The sequence below is a fragment of the Paramisgurnus dabryanus genome, chromosome 10, assembly GCF_030506205.2.
Source record: "Paramisgurnus dabryanus chromosome 10, PD_genome_1.1, whole genome shotgun sequence".
NCBI lineage: Eukaryota > Metazoa > Chordata > Actinopteri > Cypriniformes > Cobitidae > Paramisgurnus > Paramisgurnus dabryanus.
Genome location: NC_133346.1, coordinates 7,050,544 through 7,070,764, shown reverse-complemented (window position 1 = coordinate 7,070,764; position 20,221 = coordinate 7,050,544). Strand labels below are relative to the sequence as shown.

Below are 20,221 nucleotides of genomic sequence, written 5' to 3'. Positions count from 1 at the left end.
GCAGCGAGAGCCCCCCCCCCCTTCACGTCTCACCCTCCCTCTCTTCATCTCGGCTTCGCTTCCCCTCTGCACTGATCAATCCCTCACTTTCTCAGAAGGCTCGAAAAAACGCAGCCAGCCAGCAGGCAGAAATGGCGTCGCTCTTTCTACAGCCACACGACAAGCTGTCTGTCACAATATTGTGACAACGTTTCCACAACTGTTTCGAGAGACCTTTCCATCCCCCACGATGCGTTCGACCGCCACAGTTAAGCGATCCGTCGATTTATGTGAAATTATTAAACAAGCGATATGGTACTATTATTTATCGTATCGTGAAGTTTAATACAATAAACAAGACAATTCAACACAAAACAATGGCGTTTAAACCAAGGACTAAACAAAACCAATAACAACTTAAAAATCAACAACAATATGCCAAGTGCAAAATATAAAAAACAAAATCACGCAAAGCTAAAATAAATAAATGCGACTTTAAACGAAAATACAAAACCCAGACAACGTTTATGCGTGACAACCAGACGCATTTTTATCTGTCTGGCAGTGGCCCTGAATGACCTACGACCTCTCTCCACGCACTGGGGGTTGTGTGAGAGCCGTGACCCCATAGTTGGGGGGTCGAGGGCGCCGGCTGCCCACCACATACACCACTGATCACGAGCTTAAGGTAAAAACACACGTCTCATCTACTGCAATGCAGAGATACGCAAACACGCGCGTAGACGCAACAAAGTGCGAATGCACACAAATTACATTTTTGGCTTTTAAACTCACACCATCCTGGCCAGTCGTAACACTGGTTTTTCGCTATAAGTGGACAGCGTACAGGTTCAAGTCTGATAGACGGTGTGTTTGTGTCGGGCGGGGGGGTTGGCTGCAGGGACTAAATGGGAAAGATGGTGATCAATCAACGCACACACATATACACAGTGCCAGACAGCGACACACGCAAAGGCGAACAACAAATGATAAACTGAAGCTTAAGCTGCTACACAACACATACGCTATAAGCCTTCTGATTCATTTACATATCGGTTTTCTTTTATTCTGTAATTCAAAGTTAGTGAAACAATATTTTAATATACAATGCCCCCCCCCAAAAAAACGCAGAAGTTCCTGTAGCTCAATTGGTAGAAAATAGCATCCACAATGCAAAGTTTATGGGTTCGAACCCGCATAATGTATAGACTGAATGTCGCTTTCGATAAAAGCCAAATATGACCCTGGACAGCAAAACCACTACAGAATAGTCATACTGGGTTCCTCTTCCTTTTTATCTGAATTCAGAACACTTCAATAGGTTCAGTTCTGCGCAACATTAACATTCAGAAACAATCACCTCAGAGACCCAAGCACACACACAGATCAAAAGTCTGCTAAACACTGCTGGCCTTAACCAACATAACATCTCGTCTGACTGGCCGGCGGCCCATCGAACAGGCTCCGCCTCTCCCGATCGAACTCATTGATTCTTCCTTCAGGGTCATAGGTCAAATGCATATCGACGGAAAGAAGTGTCATCAGCACCATTCAGCTCTGACTCCAGACAAATCAATATCACCTCTGTCTGCCACGCTTAGATTACTCTTATTCATCTGTCATAAATCTCATCACCTCATCACCACGGTAACGTTTGGCGGCTCCTGATGCAGCTGTGGTCTGGGAGCAGGAGGTCAGGTTCATCTGTGCTCTGCTGTTCTGGACAGAGGTCATCATGGCGCTTATAATCAGAAACAAAACCAGCAGGGGTTTTGAACAAAAATGTCTGATCTACAAGAAAGCAGTTTTGGTTTCATATATAAATATCACTGGTCTGGCCGTATATTTTATATATACAGAATAAATATTTGCTATATATTAGTTAAATATTTGTCATAATGTAAATCATCAATTGTCATAATGTAAAAATGTTCTGCACAGGTGGGAAAAACACCACTAATATTGATGGCACAATCCAATTAAATCCCTACATTATTTTCTACAAAAGCGTTACGTTATATCTACGTTATTTCCACGTTATTTCCTCTAAATAATATTTACTAAATGGCCACAATAAAAAGTTGTACGACATGTACGAAAAGTGACGACATTATTTACGTACACATTCATTACTTCAGCTACATGTTGTGTGCTTTTAGCGTAACATTTGTAACTGTACTGGCATACATAACAAAAGTTTTCAAGTATTTGTTTTATCTTTACATCAAAGTGTAAATTGACATGTCGAATAAACCAAGAGAATGTTGAGTAAGGCATTTAAAGCCGAGGAAAATAGAGGCCACAAGCAAAATCTAGGTGTGTTGTTTAGGTTTAAATACTATGACATTACGTGCTTTCAGCTTATTAAAAAACATTAGGTGTGGGATTGCACATGCAAATGCACACAATATTCACCAGCGTATTTATAGATTTAATAAAAACTTAAAAGCGCCAATTCAGCACCTGAATTAACCGAGAAAACCCTTTAGGAAGTTCTTCACCTTTCTGTGGGCCCACGCCTTACTGAAACAAAAGCCACAAAATTTCTCTCCATTAGATACTCGTTTATTTGTTCAGCCATCATATAAATTTAAGCACAGCTGTAAGCGACTCGTCGCCGCCAGCTGGATTCGCTTTTGCTGAACCAGCAGGATTTTGAGCCGGTTTTGCTCCGCTACATCTGGAAGAGTCATCCGAGAGCGGAGGTGAAGATGGAACGATCTCTCCTAAAATACATGCAGTCCGACTTTCTCTGTCAGTTTAAACAGGAAGCTTGGGAAAACCGAAGGTAGGGGTTTTCCACTGAGCTCAACTTACTGCTCCTATGAAGTTAAAAGAGTAGTTCATTTTGGTGTTTTCCACAAAACAGCAGTTCAAAGTGATGGCCATTTCCAAACATGAAAAAGCATATGCACGATACAGAATTCCAAGTCCTTAGAGGAAGAAACTACAGTTTAAAGCATTTTTTAGTGATTAAATTTACCGTTATTAAAGGATTATTTCACTTTCATAAAAAACAATTTCTGATAATTTACTCACCCCCCATGTCATCCAAGATTAAAAAAAAGTCACATTTCAGGATTTTTTTCCATATAGACTTCAATTAAACTCAACAGTTTAAAGGTCCAAATTGCAGTTAAAATGCAGCTTCAAATGGCTCTACACGATCCCAACCAAGGCATAAGGGTCTTAAGCCCGGGATACACTGCACAATTATTGGCTGTCCCAGACGAAAGATTGCCATTGTGAAACAATCGTCACGATTTCTGTGATCGTGGCTCTTCATCGGTGGTCCTATGTCGTACAGTGAGCGAGGTTCAAAGACGGACGTTTTCCCGGTCTTGCGTCCAAACATAGCCTACGATAGTTTTCTGACAGTGTGTTTGCTGCTATGACCTGCGCACTGGTATTTGTTTACCACGAGCGCATGCTGGTGACATTGCGCTAACGTGTGACGCAGCCACCGAAGCTTCCGTGTCATCATCGTACAGTCTACATGCATGTCGTACCGGAGTTTAAGCAATCCATGTCACACAGTGTGATAAGTTAATGATCTTATAAGAGGTCAAAAATCCTGCAGTGTATTCCAGGCTTTATCTAGTGAAACAAGTGTAATTTTCACCAGAATACCAAAATATGTATTTTTAACCCATACTTCTCGTCTTGCATTAGCCCTGGGATGCGCGTCTGCGACCTTACGTATTACGTAATCACGTCAAAAGGTCACACATGACGTTTGCGAAACTACCGCTTCAGTGTTGACAAGTGTGTAGAAGGAGGATTGCTCAGAAGTTGTTGAATGTGAAATGACACTAATAAATGTCTTTGTGGAAGTTTATTGTTTACAGTGGTTGTTTATAATCCAACGTTGATCAGACGTCCAAATCCAACGTTGATCCGACGTCAAATTCCAACGTTGATCCGACGTCAAATTCCATCGTTTATCTGACGTCAAGATCCAACGTTGATCCGACATCAAGATCCAACGTTGATCCGACATCAAGATCCAACGTTGATCCGACGTCAAAATCCAAAGTTGGTCTGACGTTAAATTCCAAAGTTGATCCGACGTCAAATTCCAACGTTTATCCGACGTCAAATTCCAACGTTGATCCGACATCAAAATCCAATGTTGATCGACGTCAAAATCCAATGTTGATCCGATGTCAAAATCCAATGTTGATCCAACGTCAAAATCCAATGTTGATCTGACATAAAAACCCAATATTGGGCAGACGTCAAACTTTAAACAGCTCCATCAAGTGCGCACTGTTGAATTGTGTTTAGTAATCTCAACCACAAAGTACACCTTTCTCTTCACTCTATACTGAAACGCAAGAAATAAACAATAACTTACGCAATTTAATGGCATGATTATAAGAAATTAAGAGTTCCTGCTAACCTTGCATTTCGTATTAGTCATGCGTGATCTTTCGACGTCATTACCTTTCGACGCATGATTTGAAACACACCTATTAACCCATAAACTCCATCGCGCATACATATGGGTTTTTCTTTTTTATTGATGCAAGCGTACTCGGGTACAGATCATAATGTGTTTTGTGAGTGCAGACCATTGGGAACAATCGTATAGTTCAGTACGGTTAAGAATGATGTGAGGCTTTAAGTAGGTTAGAATAAATTATGTCATAATTGTTCATTTTGGGTGAACTATTTAGGGGTGCACTGATATATTGGCTGATAATGCTTGCTATGCTTCTCAATTAATTACGGTGAAATGCCGCTACATCCAAAAGCCAGAGGGCGCTCTCGTGCAGAAACTCAATATGCGCTGTAGACCAAGAACCACACACACGCACCTGTGACACGCAGCTCCGGGAAATGACTTAAGAATATATTTATATTGCTGTTCTTCAAACCTTACCAGGTTTTCATGATAATAAAGAATATGTATAATGATTACGTTTAACGAGTGTTGCTTTTTGAAATGCATGTTATAAACGAGTCAAACTAACAGTGATATCAGATCGATAAGGACTTACTGATCAAAAGCCTTAGTACATGAAATAGCTGTGAATAATATCGGCTGTGCGATTCAGAATAGTTATCGGCCATGTATTATTAGTGTTTATCCACATTTAACGGTGCACGCCTAATACGAATTTAACGCAAGGACTAAATGTCAGAGCCTCCTTAACAGGTTCGATTACTGTTTTTCTATAAATGAAATCCCAGGAAAGCCCCTGCAAAATTTAGAAGTCAGCCGCATATAGGTTTGGATGACAGAGTAAGACAGCTGACTCCACAGTAAAGGCTACTGAAGTGGATTTAAGCCGCGGGTAGAGGTGTCTCGAGTCTTTTCAAGCCACGGAGGCCCCGCGCTAAGCTCGTTCCAAGCCTGCCATCATGTGAGAGAGGAATCAATGACTCGGACTCTCATGTCTGCCTATTGAATCCTCGTTTATTTCACTGCTCATTTGTCTGTGCTTAATTGATAGCAGTTAAGTCCCTTTCACATTGTTGGCTGTGTTGCTGTGGGGCCCTATGTGTGCTTATGGGGGCTTTCAGGCCAGACGAAAATACTGCACTAGAGCTGGGCTTCACAGACTGCAGGCATGGACACCAGAGAGACAGCAAAACAAAACGTCGGGCAGACATACTGTACAAGGCTGTAACTGTGTGGCTTCAACACTCCACTGACAAATGGGAACAAACGCTTATTAAACTACATGTCGGAAACAGAATTATGAAGTTTAGCAGTGCATAAACAAATCTTTTGGACTGGTAAGAATGCAAACTGATGCCAGAAACTCAATTTTTGCACTAATCGTGGGAACTTTCTTAAACATGCAAATTTCACAGACACACCAGTTAGACTTATATTTATTATTTTGGCAGATGCTTTCATCCAACCGACAGCTACGCCAAGAGGGGTTGTGTTCAATTTTAGTAGGCCAAGGCAGTGTTGTAGTCGAGTAAAACTTAGGCAGGGCTTAATGCAAATAATTTTTTATACAGGCCCACCAAAAAAAAAAGATTTCAGGTCACATATTTAAAATAATAATTCAAAAGTCAAATATAATTGTATAAACATACATTTTATTACTCATTTATTAAGACAATTGTCCATTTTAAATGTAAACTCTAATTCTTAAATTTCACAACTTTTTCAACGAAAAAGGCTCCTAACTTGTATGCTTTACCTGGAGACTGATAGGAAACTGCAAAACATTGCATCATTTATTTCGTCGTTTTTTACCCAAGTAAATGTCTGCTTCCAAGATGTAAAAAAAGTATGTTTTCGTTTGACCTCGTAATTAGAGGTCCTGCCGCCCTTAACTTTTTGCTCTACTAGCTGACGCAACATGCAACAGTGTCCACAAAAACCAATAAGGTACAAGAAACTTCATGACTTGGCTGAGAAGTTAAAGGATTAGTCCATTTTCTTAAAAAAATCCGGATAATTTACTCACCAGCCACCATGTCATCCAAAATGTCTTTCTTTGTTCAGTCTAGAAAAAAAATGTTTTTGAGGAAAACATTCCAGGATTTTTCTAATTTAAATGGACTTTAATGGACCCCAAAAATTAACAGTTTTAATGCAGTTTAAAATTGCAGTTTTCAGGGGTTCTAAACGATCTCAAACGAGGCATAAGTGTCTTATCTAGCGTAACGATTGTCACTTTTGGCAAGAAAAATAAAAAATCTGCACTTTTAAACCACAACTTCTCGTTGTCTTCGGGCTGTGTGACGAGCCAGCGCGACCTCACGTAATTTTGTAATTAATTAGTATCACGTCGAAAGGTCACGTGTTACATATATGAAACGTACATTTGCGGACCATTTTAAACAATAAACTGACACAAAGACATTAATTAGTATCATTCGACATACAACAACGTCGGAACGGTCCTCTTTCTCCACACTTGTCAACACTGGGGCGTAGTTTAGATACGTCATCCGTGACCTCTTGACCTGATGACGTATTACGTGAGGTCACCCTGGCGCGTCACAGGACCGGAGGAAGACGAGAAGTTGTGGTTTAAGAGTGCATTTTTTTTTTTTATTGCCAAAAATGACAATCGTTTCGCTAGATAAGACCCTTATTCCTCATTTGAAATCATTTATAGTCCTTTGAAACTGCAATTTTAAACTGCATTAAAACTGATAAGTTTTGGGGTCCATTAAAGTCCATTAAAATGAGAAAAACCCTGGAATGTTTTCCTCAAAAAACTTAATTTCTTGTCGAATGGACAAAAAAAGACATTAACATTTTGGATGACATGGTGGTGAGTAAATTATCTGGATTTTTTTTAAGAAAATTGACTAATCCTTTAACTTTCCCAACACTTAAATGTGTCTCGATGGTAACATTGCATAAGAATACATACAGACAAACGGCCACAGGCAGAACATATATTTTAGTGACCGAGGGCAAAGCACTGGCCCGATTGTGCCCGATATACTTTTTACTGGCCCAAGTGTCTCTCACACTGGCCCCGGCCCACTGGACAGTCCTTTATTTTGAGCCCTGCTTAAGTCTAAGTCAAGACCAAAGATCAAGTGTCAAGACTTTCTAGGACTCGATGTGGACTCAATCTTGACTCAGATTCAACAATCGATCTTTGGTCTTGGTCTTGACTCGGACTCGACTACAACACCGGGCCAAGGTCCAGTACATCTGGACTATCATCCATGGCTACATTGGAAAACGCATACTAAGATTCAACTTTTACTATTGCTGCAGTACACAGTATACTGTTTATAGTAATATGGAGCACAAAATATCTGGATGATCTACTAGATTTGCAATGCACTTGACTTTCATTTCCAGTTGTGAACTGGAAATAATATGAACCTTACTTCATTTAATTCAAAATAACAAAAGCGGTCATGCTGCAAACAAAAAGGCTATGTGGTCTGTTTCGCTTACAAAAGAAAGAAATCATCTCATCTAGCGCATACAGAACGAAAATCTAAATATCGTCGCATTAAAGTTCTTTTGCTTACAAATATGCAAAATTCTGTTTCATTGCTGGTAATAAATATTTATAGCCAGTAAATCTTTTCTATGCACACAACACTGGCATGCATACCAAAACTAATAGTGGTCTCTCCAATGGTCTCTCTTCTCTATGTATATAAATAACACACAATGTACAAGCAATAAAATAGTGTCTTTGCATCAAAAGCAATAACCAAGAGGGCCAAGGTGTCAACATAATGGACAAAAGTGCTTAATGCCACCCATGTTCTGTTCCCCTTTCTCTTACCCCAGATAATTTCCTATTTTCTAATAATAAACCCATCTTAGAAACCTATAAAATAACTTTGTACTATTATATAATTCATAATAATTATAATTTGTGTTGTTATAAAATAAAAAAAATGTGATCGCTTTTAAATTCAAGTGCTTTAGTTTGAGAATGGATGCTATTAAAAGCACTGCATAACCAACGTCTCGAGGGAAAACAGACAAGATGATATGACATCACAGACTGTACAGTCGGCTGATTCTGGTTAGTTTAAATAGGCTCCCTGTTTCATTACATGCAGGTGGATTATATTACTAAATAAATGTCTATGAGTAAATGACAATAAAACTGACAACCTGGCAATATAGCAAGCAGAGTTACTCTGAATCTTTATTAAATTAAAAAAGCCAAGATCTGTTATGCTGTAATTTACACACAAACACACCTTGCATTACAGTTAGCACACATGCTCCAACCCATATATTTATCCCTATTAAGGGATCTAAGAGACACCGGTCCATGTGCATGGTCCATTTTAAAGCTTCGCACTTTGTGGAGAGAAAGAGTCTTGCTTGATGAAATAAGTGTACTCCAAGGAAAGCTAGAAGGTTGTACAGTTAACTCCCATGGTGTCATTCGAAACCATACAACCTACTACCTCATCCTGGATGCACACGTCCATACTGATGCTCCTCTGGACCTTCGCAAGCCAAAAATAACATCCTCTGCACATTCAGGGGAGCAACGATTCTAATTTTCGCATGATATATACGACACTCCACCAGAGTCCCTATGGATGATATAGTGCACTGCTTTTCAAACTGCGAAGGATTTTAAGAGGTCCATGAGTTCACAAAAACTCTATTTATAAATCAATAAAAAAGCACCATTTAGGTTCATTAGCTAAAATTAGCCTAGTTAATCTAGTTTTACTGCTTACACATAAAAGATGCAGGGCTCAGTGTCAAACCAAAAGTTCAAACAGGACGTTGAGTTCACCACAGCGACAGAAACCCACAGAATCGAGCTTGGGTTGCCGATTACGCCACAAGATCGGATCTACGGGTTTATGACAAGTGGTCAAAAACTTCATATGAAACTGAATCCCAGGTCATACTCATGTCTCGTGGAGGAACCATTGCAAATCAGATAAACCACAGTAATAGTCCCTTGCATGAACATGACGGTGTAAAGGTAGAAGAGATAAAAAAATCGAATCATATTTGACTGACCTGATCGAATTTCAGCGATGCTTTAATCCATGACTGCTTCTGTCGTTCATGCTGTGAAGAGAAATCACAAGATCAGAAAATACTCCACGCTTATACTAATACAAATACAATTAATACTTAAAAGGACACTACACCTTTTTAAAAAAAATATGCTCATTTTCCAGCTCCCCTAGAGTTAAAAATTTCATTTTTACGGTTTTGGAATCCATTCAGCCGATCTCTGGGTCTGGCGTTAGTACTTTTAGCATAGCTTAGCATAATCCATTGAATCTGATTAGACCATTAGCATCGCGCTCAAAAATAACCAGAGTTTCGATATTTTTCCTATTTTAAACTTGACTCTTCGAAAGTAGTCCCCTGCTATTGAAAGTTACCAAGGGGACTACTTTCGGGCACTGCGTAATATCATTGCGCCTCCTGCAGCCATGTTACAGCAGCAAAGTCCTTGATTATTACGCCAGAATCAAAGTATAGTTCCTAGCCATATCAGAAAATCGTGACTTTCAATTTTCCGTCGGTCTTAGTACATGATGTAACTACAGAAGAGTCAAGTTTAAAATAGGAAAAATATCGAAACTCTGGTTATTTTTGAGCGCGATGCTAATGGTCTAATCAGATTCAATGGATTATGCTAAGCTATGCTAAAAGTGTTAGTGCCAGACCCGGAGATCAGCTGAATGGATTCCAAAACGGTAAAAATCAAATGTTTAACTCTAGGGGAGCTGGAAAATGCGCCAATTTAAAAAAAAAGTGGAGTGTCTCTTTAACGTAGTATTATTCAGACAACGAATGTAAATGCGTTATTAAAAGTTAACATGAAAGTTGTTTACAAAGTTCAATGCTGTAATATAAATTTCGAATGAAACAGGATATTTATAATATAAAAACAGTCCCTATATGGGGCGATTTCCCAGACAGGGTTTAGATTAATCCAGGACTAGGCCTTTGTTATATTGTGACATTAAGTAGCTTTTACAAATATACCTTACGAAAAACAATACTGGTGTTCATCTTCAGACAAAACAATGGCACTGGTATATTGTAAGATATGTCAGTGCAAGCTGAATCCAGTTAAGACGGCACAAACAAACATTTTAGTCTGGGACTACACTTATGCTCTGTACTGGAAAACGCCCCACTATGTTGCAAGTGGTTGGAAGGGATTCAAAAAGGCAAATAAGTCAATTTCAAATTCATTAAACTTCCCAGTTTAGATTTTGACATTGAGGTAACTTACTTCCAATCCAAGTGCCAAAAACATTACTACTACTATGTACATAGCCAAATTTGCCAATTTCTCAAACATGTCTAACCAAAGAAAAATTCAATAAATCATGGTAAAAAAAAACTTATACCTTTTGATTCAAGTAAAAGATTAGATTGCTAAACAACCACTCTGGCAGGGAAAATATTGAAAGGTTTGGCAGTAACAGCTTGTTCCAACACATCCCTGCCACAAAACGCCAAGCGTGACTCTCTAAGGACGGGGTGAGCTTTGACAAGCTACATCACAAAATACATCACAAAAGCTGTTAAAATTGTAAAACTGTGCGTTTTACGAACAGCTGCAGTCTTCTGATTGTGACACCCGTCACTGATGTTAGTTGGATGTAAACGTTCAACTTATGGCAGACGTAAATCGTGGCAACGCGGCCGATGGTTTTAACTACCGTACGTCTGATGGACGATGAGTGTTAAAGTTTTTACATTACCTCGAAAAACCTGTCTAGGGAAGAATCTCTATCAAGAAAAGAAGCCAAAGTCCTACCAGGTTAAACTCAGGTGAAAGTCTGCCCAAAACAGTCCGCCATTTTCTCAGCAAGCAAACACGATAGGAAAACAAAGTAAGGACAAAAACTCGCTCGCATCCAAGTTTCTCCATTCTTCAATCCTGGCACTTTCACAAAACCTTCGCAAGCGGGTCACATGATGCTCAGCTTGAGACCTGAAGCATTCAGCCGATGCTGAGTAGACATCTTTTGTCTAAATTAAAAACCTCTCTGCAAAAATTCGCCACCTTACTGGGGCATGAAAGGAGGGTGGCGAAGGGAGTCATGGCAACCTTCACCTGGCACGATGCCCGTCGTAAGGACAAGCAAAACAGTGCAGGGGTGCAAGATGAGCTGCAGTCGAACACCGAATTAAAATGAGGAAATAAGATGCTTCATAATATTTCAACGAAGCTCGTATCATGCCATTTGACGGCTGCTAAAGTCATTCTCGGATAAGAATGCATTCGGTTGCAGACGGTAGTAAAACACCCCATAGTAATCTATCTCCTGTTGCCCGTGTTTGTGAATGGAGTGACTCAGTAAAGCTCTATTTCAAACACAGACATCGACTGAGTCACAATCATAGTTTGTAGATAAGAGATTGTGGTGGGCTGATAAAAGTTCCCACCAGGATTTTTAAAGTAATGGCAGACAGAAGGAAACTGTGGGTGTTTCCTGCAGTACTTGTAAAAATCACTCACATGAGATCATCGATGTTTAGCGTCTTTATAACCAACATCAATGAAAATACTTGACAGCCACGAGGTTGAAATGAGGTGAGGAGCAAATAACAAAAGGATGATCAAAGATATTGTATACAACATGATCCAGCACTGCTTTTACTAGGAATAAAAAACAATGCAATGCTCAGTACTGCGGTTCTGGCAACGGAAGTCCCGCCTTCCGGTTAAAAGAACCAATCATCCATCAATAAACACAGATGATTATTTGGGGGAGGAGCTCGGTAGAGAGTCATGAGATGACTTTCAACCTGTGCGACCTTGAAAGGTGTTTTAGCACAATTTGATCAAACTTAAGAAACAAAAGTTATGGTACAGTTGGTATCAGGTTTAATTGTTGGACTTTAGTCTTGCATGACTGAAATAACTGTAAATATGACACGGCTGCTCTAAAGTGACTTTGAGGGATTTTTTTTCTACTTGTTGGTTTCATACATTACAAACGGCACAATTTGGAGACCCATGTCACTTTTAATGCATGGATGTCATTGCTTTTAATAATAATATTCAAAACTAAGTGGCACATATTTAAAAACCACACTTCCACACATAATTTTTGCAAGTTAAACTATTGTACAAAAAGAAGCTTGTTGCCAGCAGAATAAATACACTTGTGTACTTGTTATAGTGATCATGGCAACAATAAATCATCAAATTATGATGAAATGATGCAGAAGAGTGTTATACCGGGCATCTACCCAGATGTGCCAAGCAATCAAGCACCTTTCAGCATTTTAAATAGCCAATTCAGGTATCTGAATCACAATGGGGAAGCAACTCTGTCCAGTTCCAGCAAAGCATGCCAGATTGCGGTAGTCTGCTGTATCCTCCATAAACTAAAACTGCAGTACGCAAACTGCATTCAAAACAGTTTTGAGAATGATAATTTTTAGTCAATCAGGCGCTACAATGATCAGCAGACAGATTTTATAATGAACCCCTCAATGTACTATTCACAAATTTAGCAAAGTATTTTAAAACTTTATACATTATAATTATTTAATATGAACTACCCATAAGAGTCACTTTACTATGACACATTGAGATGTATAAATGACATCTGAATCAATTAAAGGGACACTCCACTTTTTTGAAAATAGGATTATTTTCCAGCTCCCCTAGAGTTAAACGTTTGATTTTTACCGTTTTGGAATCCATTCAGCCGATCTCCGGGTCTGGCGGTACCACCGAGTTTAGCATAGCTTAGTTTAATCCATTGAATCTGATTAGATCATTAGCATCGCTAAAAATAACCAGAGTTTTGATATTTTTCGCATTTAAAAATTGACTCTTCTGTAGTTTCATGGTATACTTAGAACGACAGAAAATTTAAAGTTGCAATTTAATTAGCATTTTATTTTTGCGAGCTATTGAAAGTTATGAAGGGGACTATTTTCGGGCGCTGCGTGACATACTTGATTCCTTAAAACGGAATTGAACCCTAGACATTCTAGCCTGTTATCACGGGTTATTTATTTCTATTTTGAATTTTACTTGAGAAAAAAAGAAATTTGCATGATTTTGATAAATTAGATTGATAGTGTGTTGAAGCGGAATTTTCGTAACAATCCTTGATGGACTCATTTAAATAGTGATCCACCAATGTATCAGCCGCCGATATTTATCAGCCGATTTTTGATGAATTTGAAACCATCGCCTGTTTATTAATTAACTGCATAAAGAAATCCATTATATGTAAAAAATTAGTTAATGTTGTTAATAAAATAAATGCTGAATAGCAAAAACCACCTTTGAAGGTTGTCATGCTGTCTCCTTATATTTATTTTAGCTTAATTTGTGCCTCTCTTATTATGTTGTTCAGTTGAATGTTAATTAGATCCAATCCATGTTCAGTAGAAATAATTTGATGCAGAAATAAACTAGCTTATAGACCAACTGTATAGTATTGTATACACGATTTTAATATCGGTATCGGCCAGAAGTTGTCTGTTTACATCGGTATCGGCCCAAAAAATCCTATCGGTGCAGCCCTACATTTAACCAGATTGTACTGTGCGAAACTGAATCATTAGCTCCACCCACTAACCACTGATCGATGCAGCCTTCAGCTTCTTTTACCACTCAACCTACTCTCAAATCATCTCAAGTCAACTTAAAGTTAGCCAGCAGATGAACCCAACCAAAGAGTAAATCCGCTTTTACCGTCTCTGAAGGGGAAATCACCAAAACTCTCGATAAAAGATGACTAGAACCAGCAATTTCGTCAGGAGTTCGAGTACTGTTTTTCAGCCCAGTTTTCCCATGGACTCGGGTAATGTAAAATGGTAAAAATATCTAAAACATCATTTGGCTTAGTTGTTGCTTGTTTTGTGTAACTACGGTAAACATTAGGGCTGAACGATACATCGAATTTTCATCGTCAGACAGCCTTGACGCGATGAATAAGGGGAAAATGGTAAGCGCATGTAAAAAACGTTTGACCTATCACATTAAGTCCTGAAGACATGCCCTGCGTCCCAAACCGCATACTTCCATACTATATAGTAGGCGAAAAGCACTACCTCTCGTACTCTTTGAATACTATATAGTATGGAAGTAGGCAGTTTGGGACGCACGGATGGTTTGCGCGTTCATGCTATTAGGCCAATCAGGGGAACCCCCAAGTCAGCTACACTCAGATTGATTTGTGAGGTGTCAGCTGCGACGCTGTGCCTGTTAGCAAAAACGATGGCGGAGGAAGGAGAGAAGAGTGAGGAAAATGTGTCATCAGACGACGACCTTGTGGTGAAAAGGAACAGCACCTCAGCTATATCATGGAATTATTTTGGATTTAGGAGAGATGACGCCACAAACACAGGTACTGTGGAAGCGGTGATTCACATGTTGCGTCTATTGCGTGCTCAAGTTCATTATTTCAAATGTAGGCGCGCAGTATCTGCGCTCTGGAAGCGCCGCGGTCGCGACTCGCACGCAGTGCGACGCGGTAGTTTTTCCAGGCTTTTCAAAAACATTTAAACTTTTCAGAATGACACAAGCGCAGCGTGCAGATCATGTGACAATAACCTACGTGTCTAGCGTTTTCCACGCGTTTTTAGGCGCGACATGTGAATGGCCCCTAAAACAACAAAAAATATAAAATATTTATTGCATCTCACATCGTCATCGCAACATTAAACAATGTCATCGCACATCACAACTTTTCCTCACATCGTGCAGCCCTAGTAAACATACTATGTAGAAAGTTGTTAACATGTTATTATTATGAACACGAGCAAAGCAAGCTAACGTTAGCTCATCCTGTGCAGCTAGTGTCAATCATCTCGCTTCAAGATCCACACCCATCCAGAACGTTCAGAATATGTAGTCGTGCATTTGATAACGCGTCAAATCACCATTACTGTATCAGTTAAAAGCTATAATTTTTTATGGAGTTAGTACATTTAATGGCAGCACAATCAACTACATAAATGTGATGAAATATAGTGTTGGGGTGTAGGGTGGAGTTCCGCTTTAAGTCCGTGACTATTACGCTGGAATGAGAGTATAGTTCCTAGCCATATCGGCCTAGAAAATCGCAACTTTTAATTTTCTGTCATTCTTTGTACAAGATGTAACTACAGAAGAGTCAAGTTTTAAATATCGAAACTCTTTGGTTATTTTTGAGCGTGATGCTAATGGTCTAATCAGATTCAAAGAATTATGCTAAGCTAGGCTAAGACCCGGAGATCAGCTGAATGGATTCCAAAATGGTAAAACTCAATTGTTTAACTCTAGGGGAGCTGCAAAATAAGCCTATTTTCAAAAAAGTGGAGTGTTCCTTTAAGATAATTCAAAAAATAAGGTTGAGACAACATCTATCATTACTTGTCCTGTCACTTGGTTTGATAAATAGTTATCTAATGCTATGAAATGCATACTTTCTAGGTGTGGCTGAAGTGTCCAATATTTATAGGCCCACTGTAATCCTCACCTTAACCATTAAAACCTCTGGATTAGAAACTGGACCTGCTGGAACTAATGTGACTAAAGGGCATGCCATAACTCTTCATGAATGCTTGTCCTGACATACAGTACAGAGAAACTTCTCAACATTGTAACATCCTTTACTCGATAATTAGATCAATAAAGCACTCCATTAAAAAATAAAAAAATAACTTGTTACTTATTTATGGTTTACCTATAGTGCAGCTCATAATACTTAAGGTTTGGATTTGATAACTCTTTACTGAACCCATACACCCTTATTCCTGGATGGCTACGTTTCTCAATAGTCTCTTAAAGCACACAAACACAGTCAGCAGTTCTGCATCTAACCACAGGATCTGTTCAAGTTTATGCATGTGTCCCTGAGCACCTACTCTGATACAATAAACTCAATGAACTCGGAGTTTGTAGAAACAAGTTCAAGGCTATGCACAATTACTTTGTATACATATTACCGGTGCACAGGAATAAGGTTTATATTTCATCAAACACACACACACACACACGGATCATTCAATATTGCACATTTGCACATGAAGTTAAAAGCACAGTAAAACTTGAACCCTTAACAAAACCTCTGTCCAAATCATCTGACAAATTTAAGATCAACATAAACAAAACCTTAGATTTTTCGAGCTAAAATTTCGAGATCAAAGGCCTTCCCTTGGACAGCATGCCGAATATGCTTTATTATCATGTTTGATTACATGTAAATTAGGGATGCATAACAATTATTCGCAATTAATCCATAGCAGAAAAAAGTTTTTGTTTACATCATATATGTGTGTGAACTGTCTATAATAACTTTGTATTGATAAATGCACACACATGCATGTATATATTTAAGAAACGTTTACATTTGTATATTTATGTATAATTTATACTATATATAAATACTTAATATATAAATTTCCATTTTTTTCTTAAAATTATACATGCATGTGTGCATATTTATATATACATAATTATTATAAACAGTTCACACACATATATGATAAAAAAATAAAATAAAAAAATGTATTCGGCTATAGATTAATCGTGATTAATCGTTATGCATCGCCAATGTAAATGCAAACACTTACATAACTTAAGACTAACATAAGTGAGAAAAACAAACATACGATTCATTCTAGGAGACAATAATTTGACAAGCAGAAATGATAATAAATGCAGCAGAAGTACTTTCGAATAACTGAGTGCACCTTTTAAAAAAGACATTGTATATAAATAACCTAGAAGTGCAATTTCATATCTAAAGATCCGGTGCACTGAGGTCAAAGTTCAACTGATCCCAGCAAAAAAAAAAAGATCCACAGAAAAGAGAGAGGTTTTCCCGCAGGACAGAACGAACCACTGAAAACCAGACAGGGGGGAAAAATCAGACAGACGTCGCAGTAATGTGAAACAGTCGTAATGCGGTCCCTCCATCGGGGTGAACCAACTCGCAGCACAGAGATGAAGGCACCAGATGGCTACAGAAAATCAGCAATGGGTGCTCTTATCCCGAATGGCAATTATTCACCGACTCTATAAACAATGTCAACAAGGGTGATGGAATAGCTGGAAACTTTCACATTACTGAAGTATATTTGCGGTTAAAGATGAAGATATGAGAAGGCAACATGGCGTTTGTCTGCAGTGCTGCCCTCTTCTCCCTCGAACCACAGGCGTCTATGTAAATCAGCCAAATTGTTACTCACAAAATAAAATGACAAACTTGACAGGCAGATACTGTACATCATCCAGATTTAAGTTTTAAAGATGAATCATGTGTCAGGTGTTCATTGTCACTGCATTCATTTTTGCCCATGTTTAAACATTTGCCCATGTTTAGACATTTGTACCATAAAACAACGGTTTTACTATAATGTATTGCGTATGCAAAACATCTAAACTCTCATATCTAATGAAATGTAACTGCGGTTTGTAATTAGCTGTCAGTCGTGCAATAGTTAGCTTTAGTCTCTCAAGAGATACATTAAACAAAAAAATAACCGCATTAAATGCACAAGTAGGTTTTGTGCAGTGAAATTCGAGGTTCTTCGGCATGAAGAGGCCATGCCTTCTGTTTTCCTTTAAATACTTGCAGAGGATTGCCAGGCAACGAGCCAAGAAAATGACTTTGTTTGACCCAACTGCCAATCAGTTCGGATGGGTGGGTTCGTAGAAAACGTGGACACCTTTTCGGGGAGTCACATTGGTTGCCTCTGCGTTCTGTGGGCGGAGACAGGTTAAGAAGCAAGGCTGTTGATGGGGAAAAGGGAAGCAGGGAGCTGGTGCAGAGCGCACAAACAGCCAATAAGAGCACAGCGAATGAGAAAAAACAGGTAAATCATTGATTTAACTAAAGCTGATTTAATGCATTTATTCATAGGAATGAGCTTAAATGTCAATCAATAATTGTAATATAAAGTCTTTACTAAGAGTAAAATATCATATGTTTCTAGGCAGCTTTACAACCTGGGACAGGTTATCCAATTACAATAGAAACACTGATCCACCGATTTTCAAAATAAAAAGGGTGACTGTATTGAAATGTGTTTTCAAACCTCAAAAGTTTCCTCTTTGAAGGGATAATCACCTATTAGAATAGCGCTCCCACAATGCTATTAACTTGCTAATAAAAACATTAGGGCTGGGTATCGATTCAGATGTTCCAGATCGATTCAATTTCGATTCACAAGCTATCAAATCGATTCGATTCCGATTCTCGATTAAATTTTCGATTCCGGTTCTCAGGTAGGTTTTTATACTCGATTCTCGATTCAACTCAATGAATAAAGATTTAATACACATACTATATTAATAAAAAAGAACACTGAACAGCAGTTTACAAGTGGGTAATTAATAAAAAGAAATTAAACGCCACAACACGTCTTCTTTGCGAAATCTGAAATGCTTCCATTCCTCCGTTCAATGTTTGTGGAAATAAATATGAAAAAAAAAATCGATTCAGCTCTTTGAGAATCGATTTTTAATCGACCATGTTTTAAAAAACGATTAATCGAAAAATCGATTTTTTTTTGCCCAGCCCTAAAAAACATCCTATTTCACTAAGAAAAAAAAACACACTGCTGGGTTTACCCGAGATATCTATTATGTTCAATAATAAGGACGGTGGCACTTTTTATGTTTGAGTATCTGCCGATACCGATACTACTCCACTACCGATCATATCTCAAAAATATTTAAGCTTTTAATAATATATACGAAATACAGAGCGCACAACATACATCAATTATGCAATAACAGACAAATGTTTTCATTAGCAGACCGCGGGAATATAACACGTCATGGTTAACACAAACTTTGTTTATATTACATTTACATCATAAAATGCAATCCAAATAATTTAAACGTGCTTTTAAGGTTTCAGGGAAAAACAACTCCTTGCCATAGTGTGTTTTCTGGTATTTATTACAGTATTTATTTTCTTTACACAGTGTTAAAAGTTATATGGTGACTGTGAAACGCAAGTGACATCATGGTAAAACTGCTCATTTTTCTAGTTAATATTTAACAACGTACTGTCAATTTAATTAACCACGAGCTGCGCAGCAAAGACTCGCTGCCGAAACTTGCATATGACTTTCAGCAAAAGCACATTTCAATGATTTATACTACATCTAGCTTATACTAAAGATGATGATTATTATTAAAAACTTAATTCTCACTCTAAAGTCGCAAAGGATCTTTCTTACAACTTTGCTGTAAATATTTGCTGTAGTTATGCAGCTGTTTCCAGTAACTTACTGTAGATTTAAATTTATGTTATTTACTGACAGTTTGTTCAAAGTTAAATAGACATTACACATTAAAGGATTAGTAAATTTTCTTAAAAGAAAATCCAGTTAACTTACTCACCAAAATGTTGATGTCTTTTTTTGTACAATCGAGAAGAAATTTTGTTTTTGAGGAAAACATTCCAGGATTTTTCAAATTTTAATGGATTTTAATGGACCCCAACACTTAACAGTTTTAATGCAGTTTAAAATTGCAGTTTCAACGGACTCTAAACGATCCCAAACGAGGCATAAGGTAAGACATCTAGCAAAACGATTGTCATTTTTGGCAAGAAAAATATGCACTTTTAAACCACAACTTCTCGTCTTCCTCCGGTCCTGTGACGCATCGGTGCAACCTCACGTAATACGCCATCACGTCAAGAGGTCACGGATGACGTATCAAAACTACGTCCCAGTGTTTACAAGTGTGGAGAAAGAGGACCGTTCAGACGTTGTTGTATGTCCAATGATACTAATTAATGTCTTTGTGTCAGTTTAAAATGGTCCGCAAATGTGCATTTCATATATGTAACACGTGACCTTTCGACTTCA

The 20,221-nt window shown here is 38.3% G+C and overlaps 1 long non-coding RNA gene across 2 annotated transcripts in view; it reads right to left on the bottom strand.

Annotated features, from left to right (window-relative positions):
- LOC135743171 (uncharacterized) overlaps window positions 1–20,221 on the bottom strand; it is a 56,738-nt gene that overhangs the window by 9,811 nt on the left and 26,706 nt on the right. For both annotated transcript variants that reach the window (XR_010530489.2, XR_010530490.2), the window contains exon 2: window positions 9,428–9,478. This is a non-coding gene — a long non-coding RNA (uncharacterized lncRNA). The remainder of the gene's footprint in view (window positions 1–9,427; window positions 9,479–20,221) is intronic.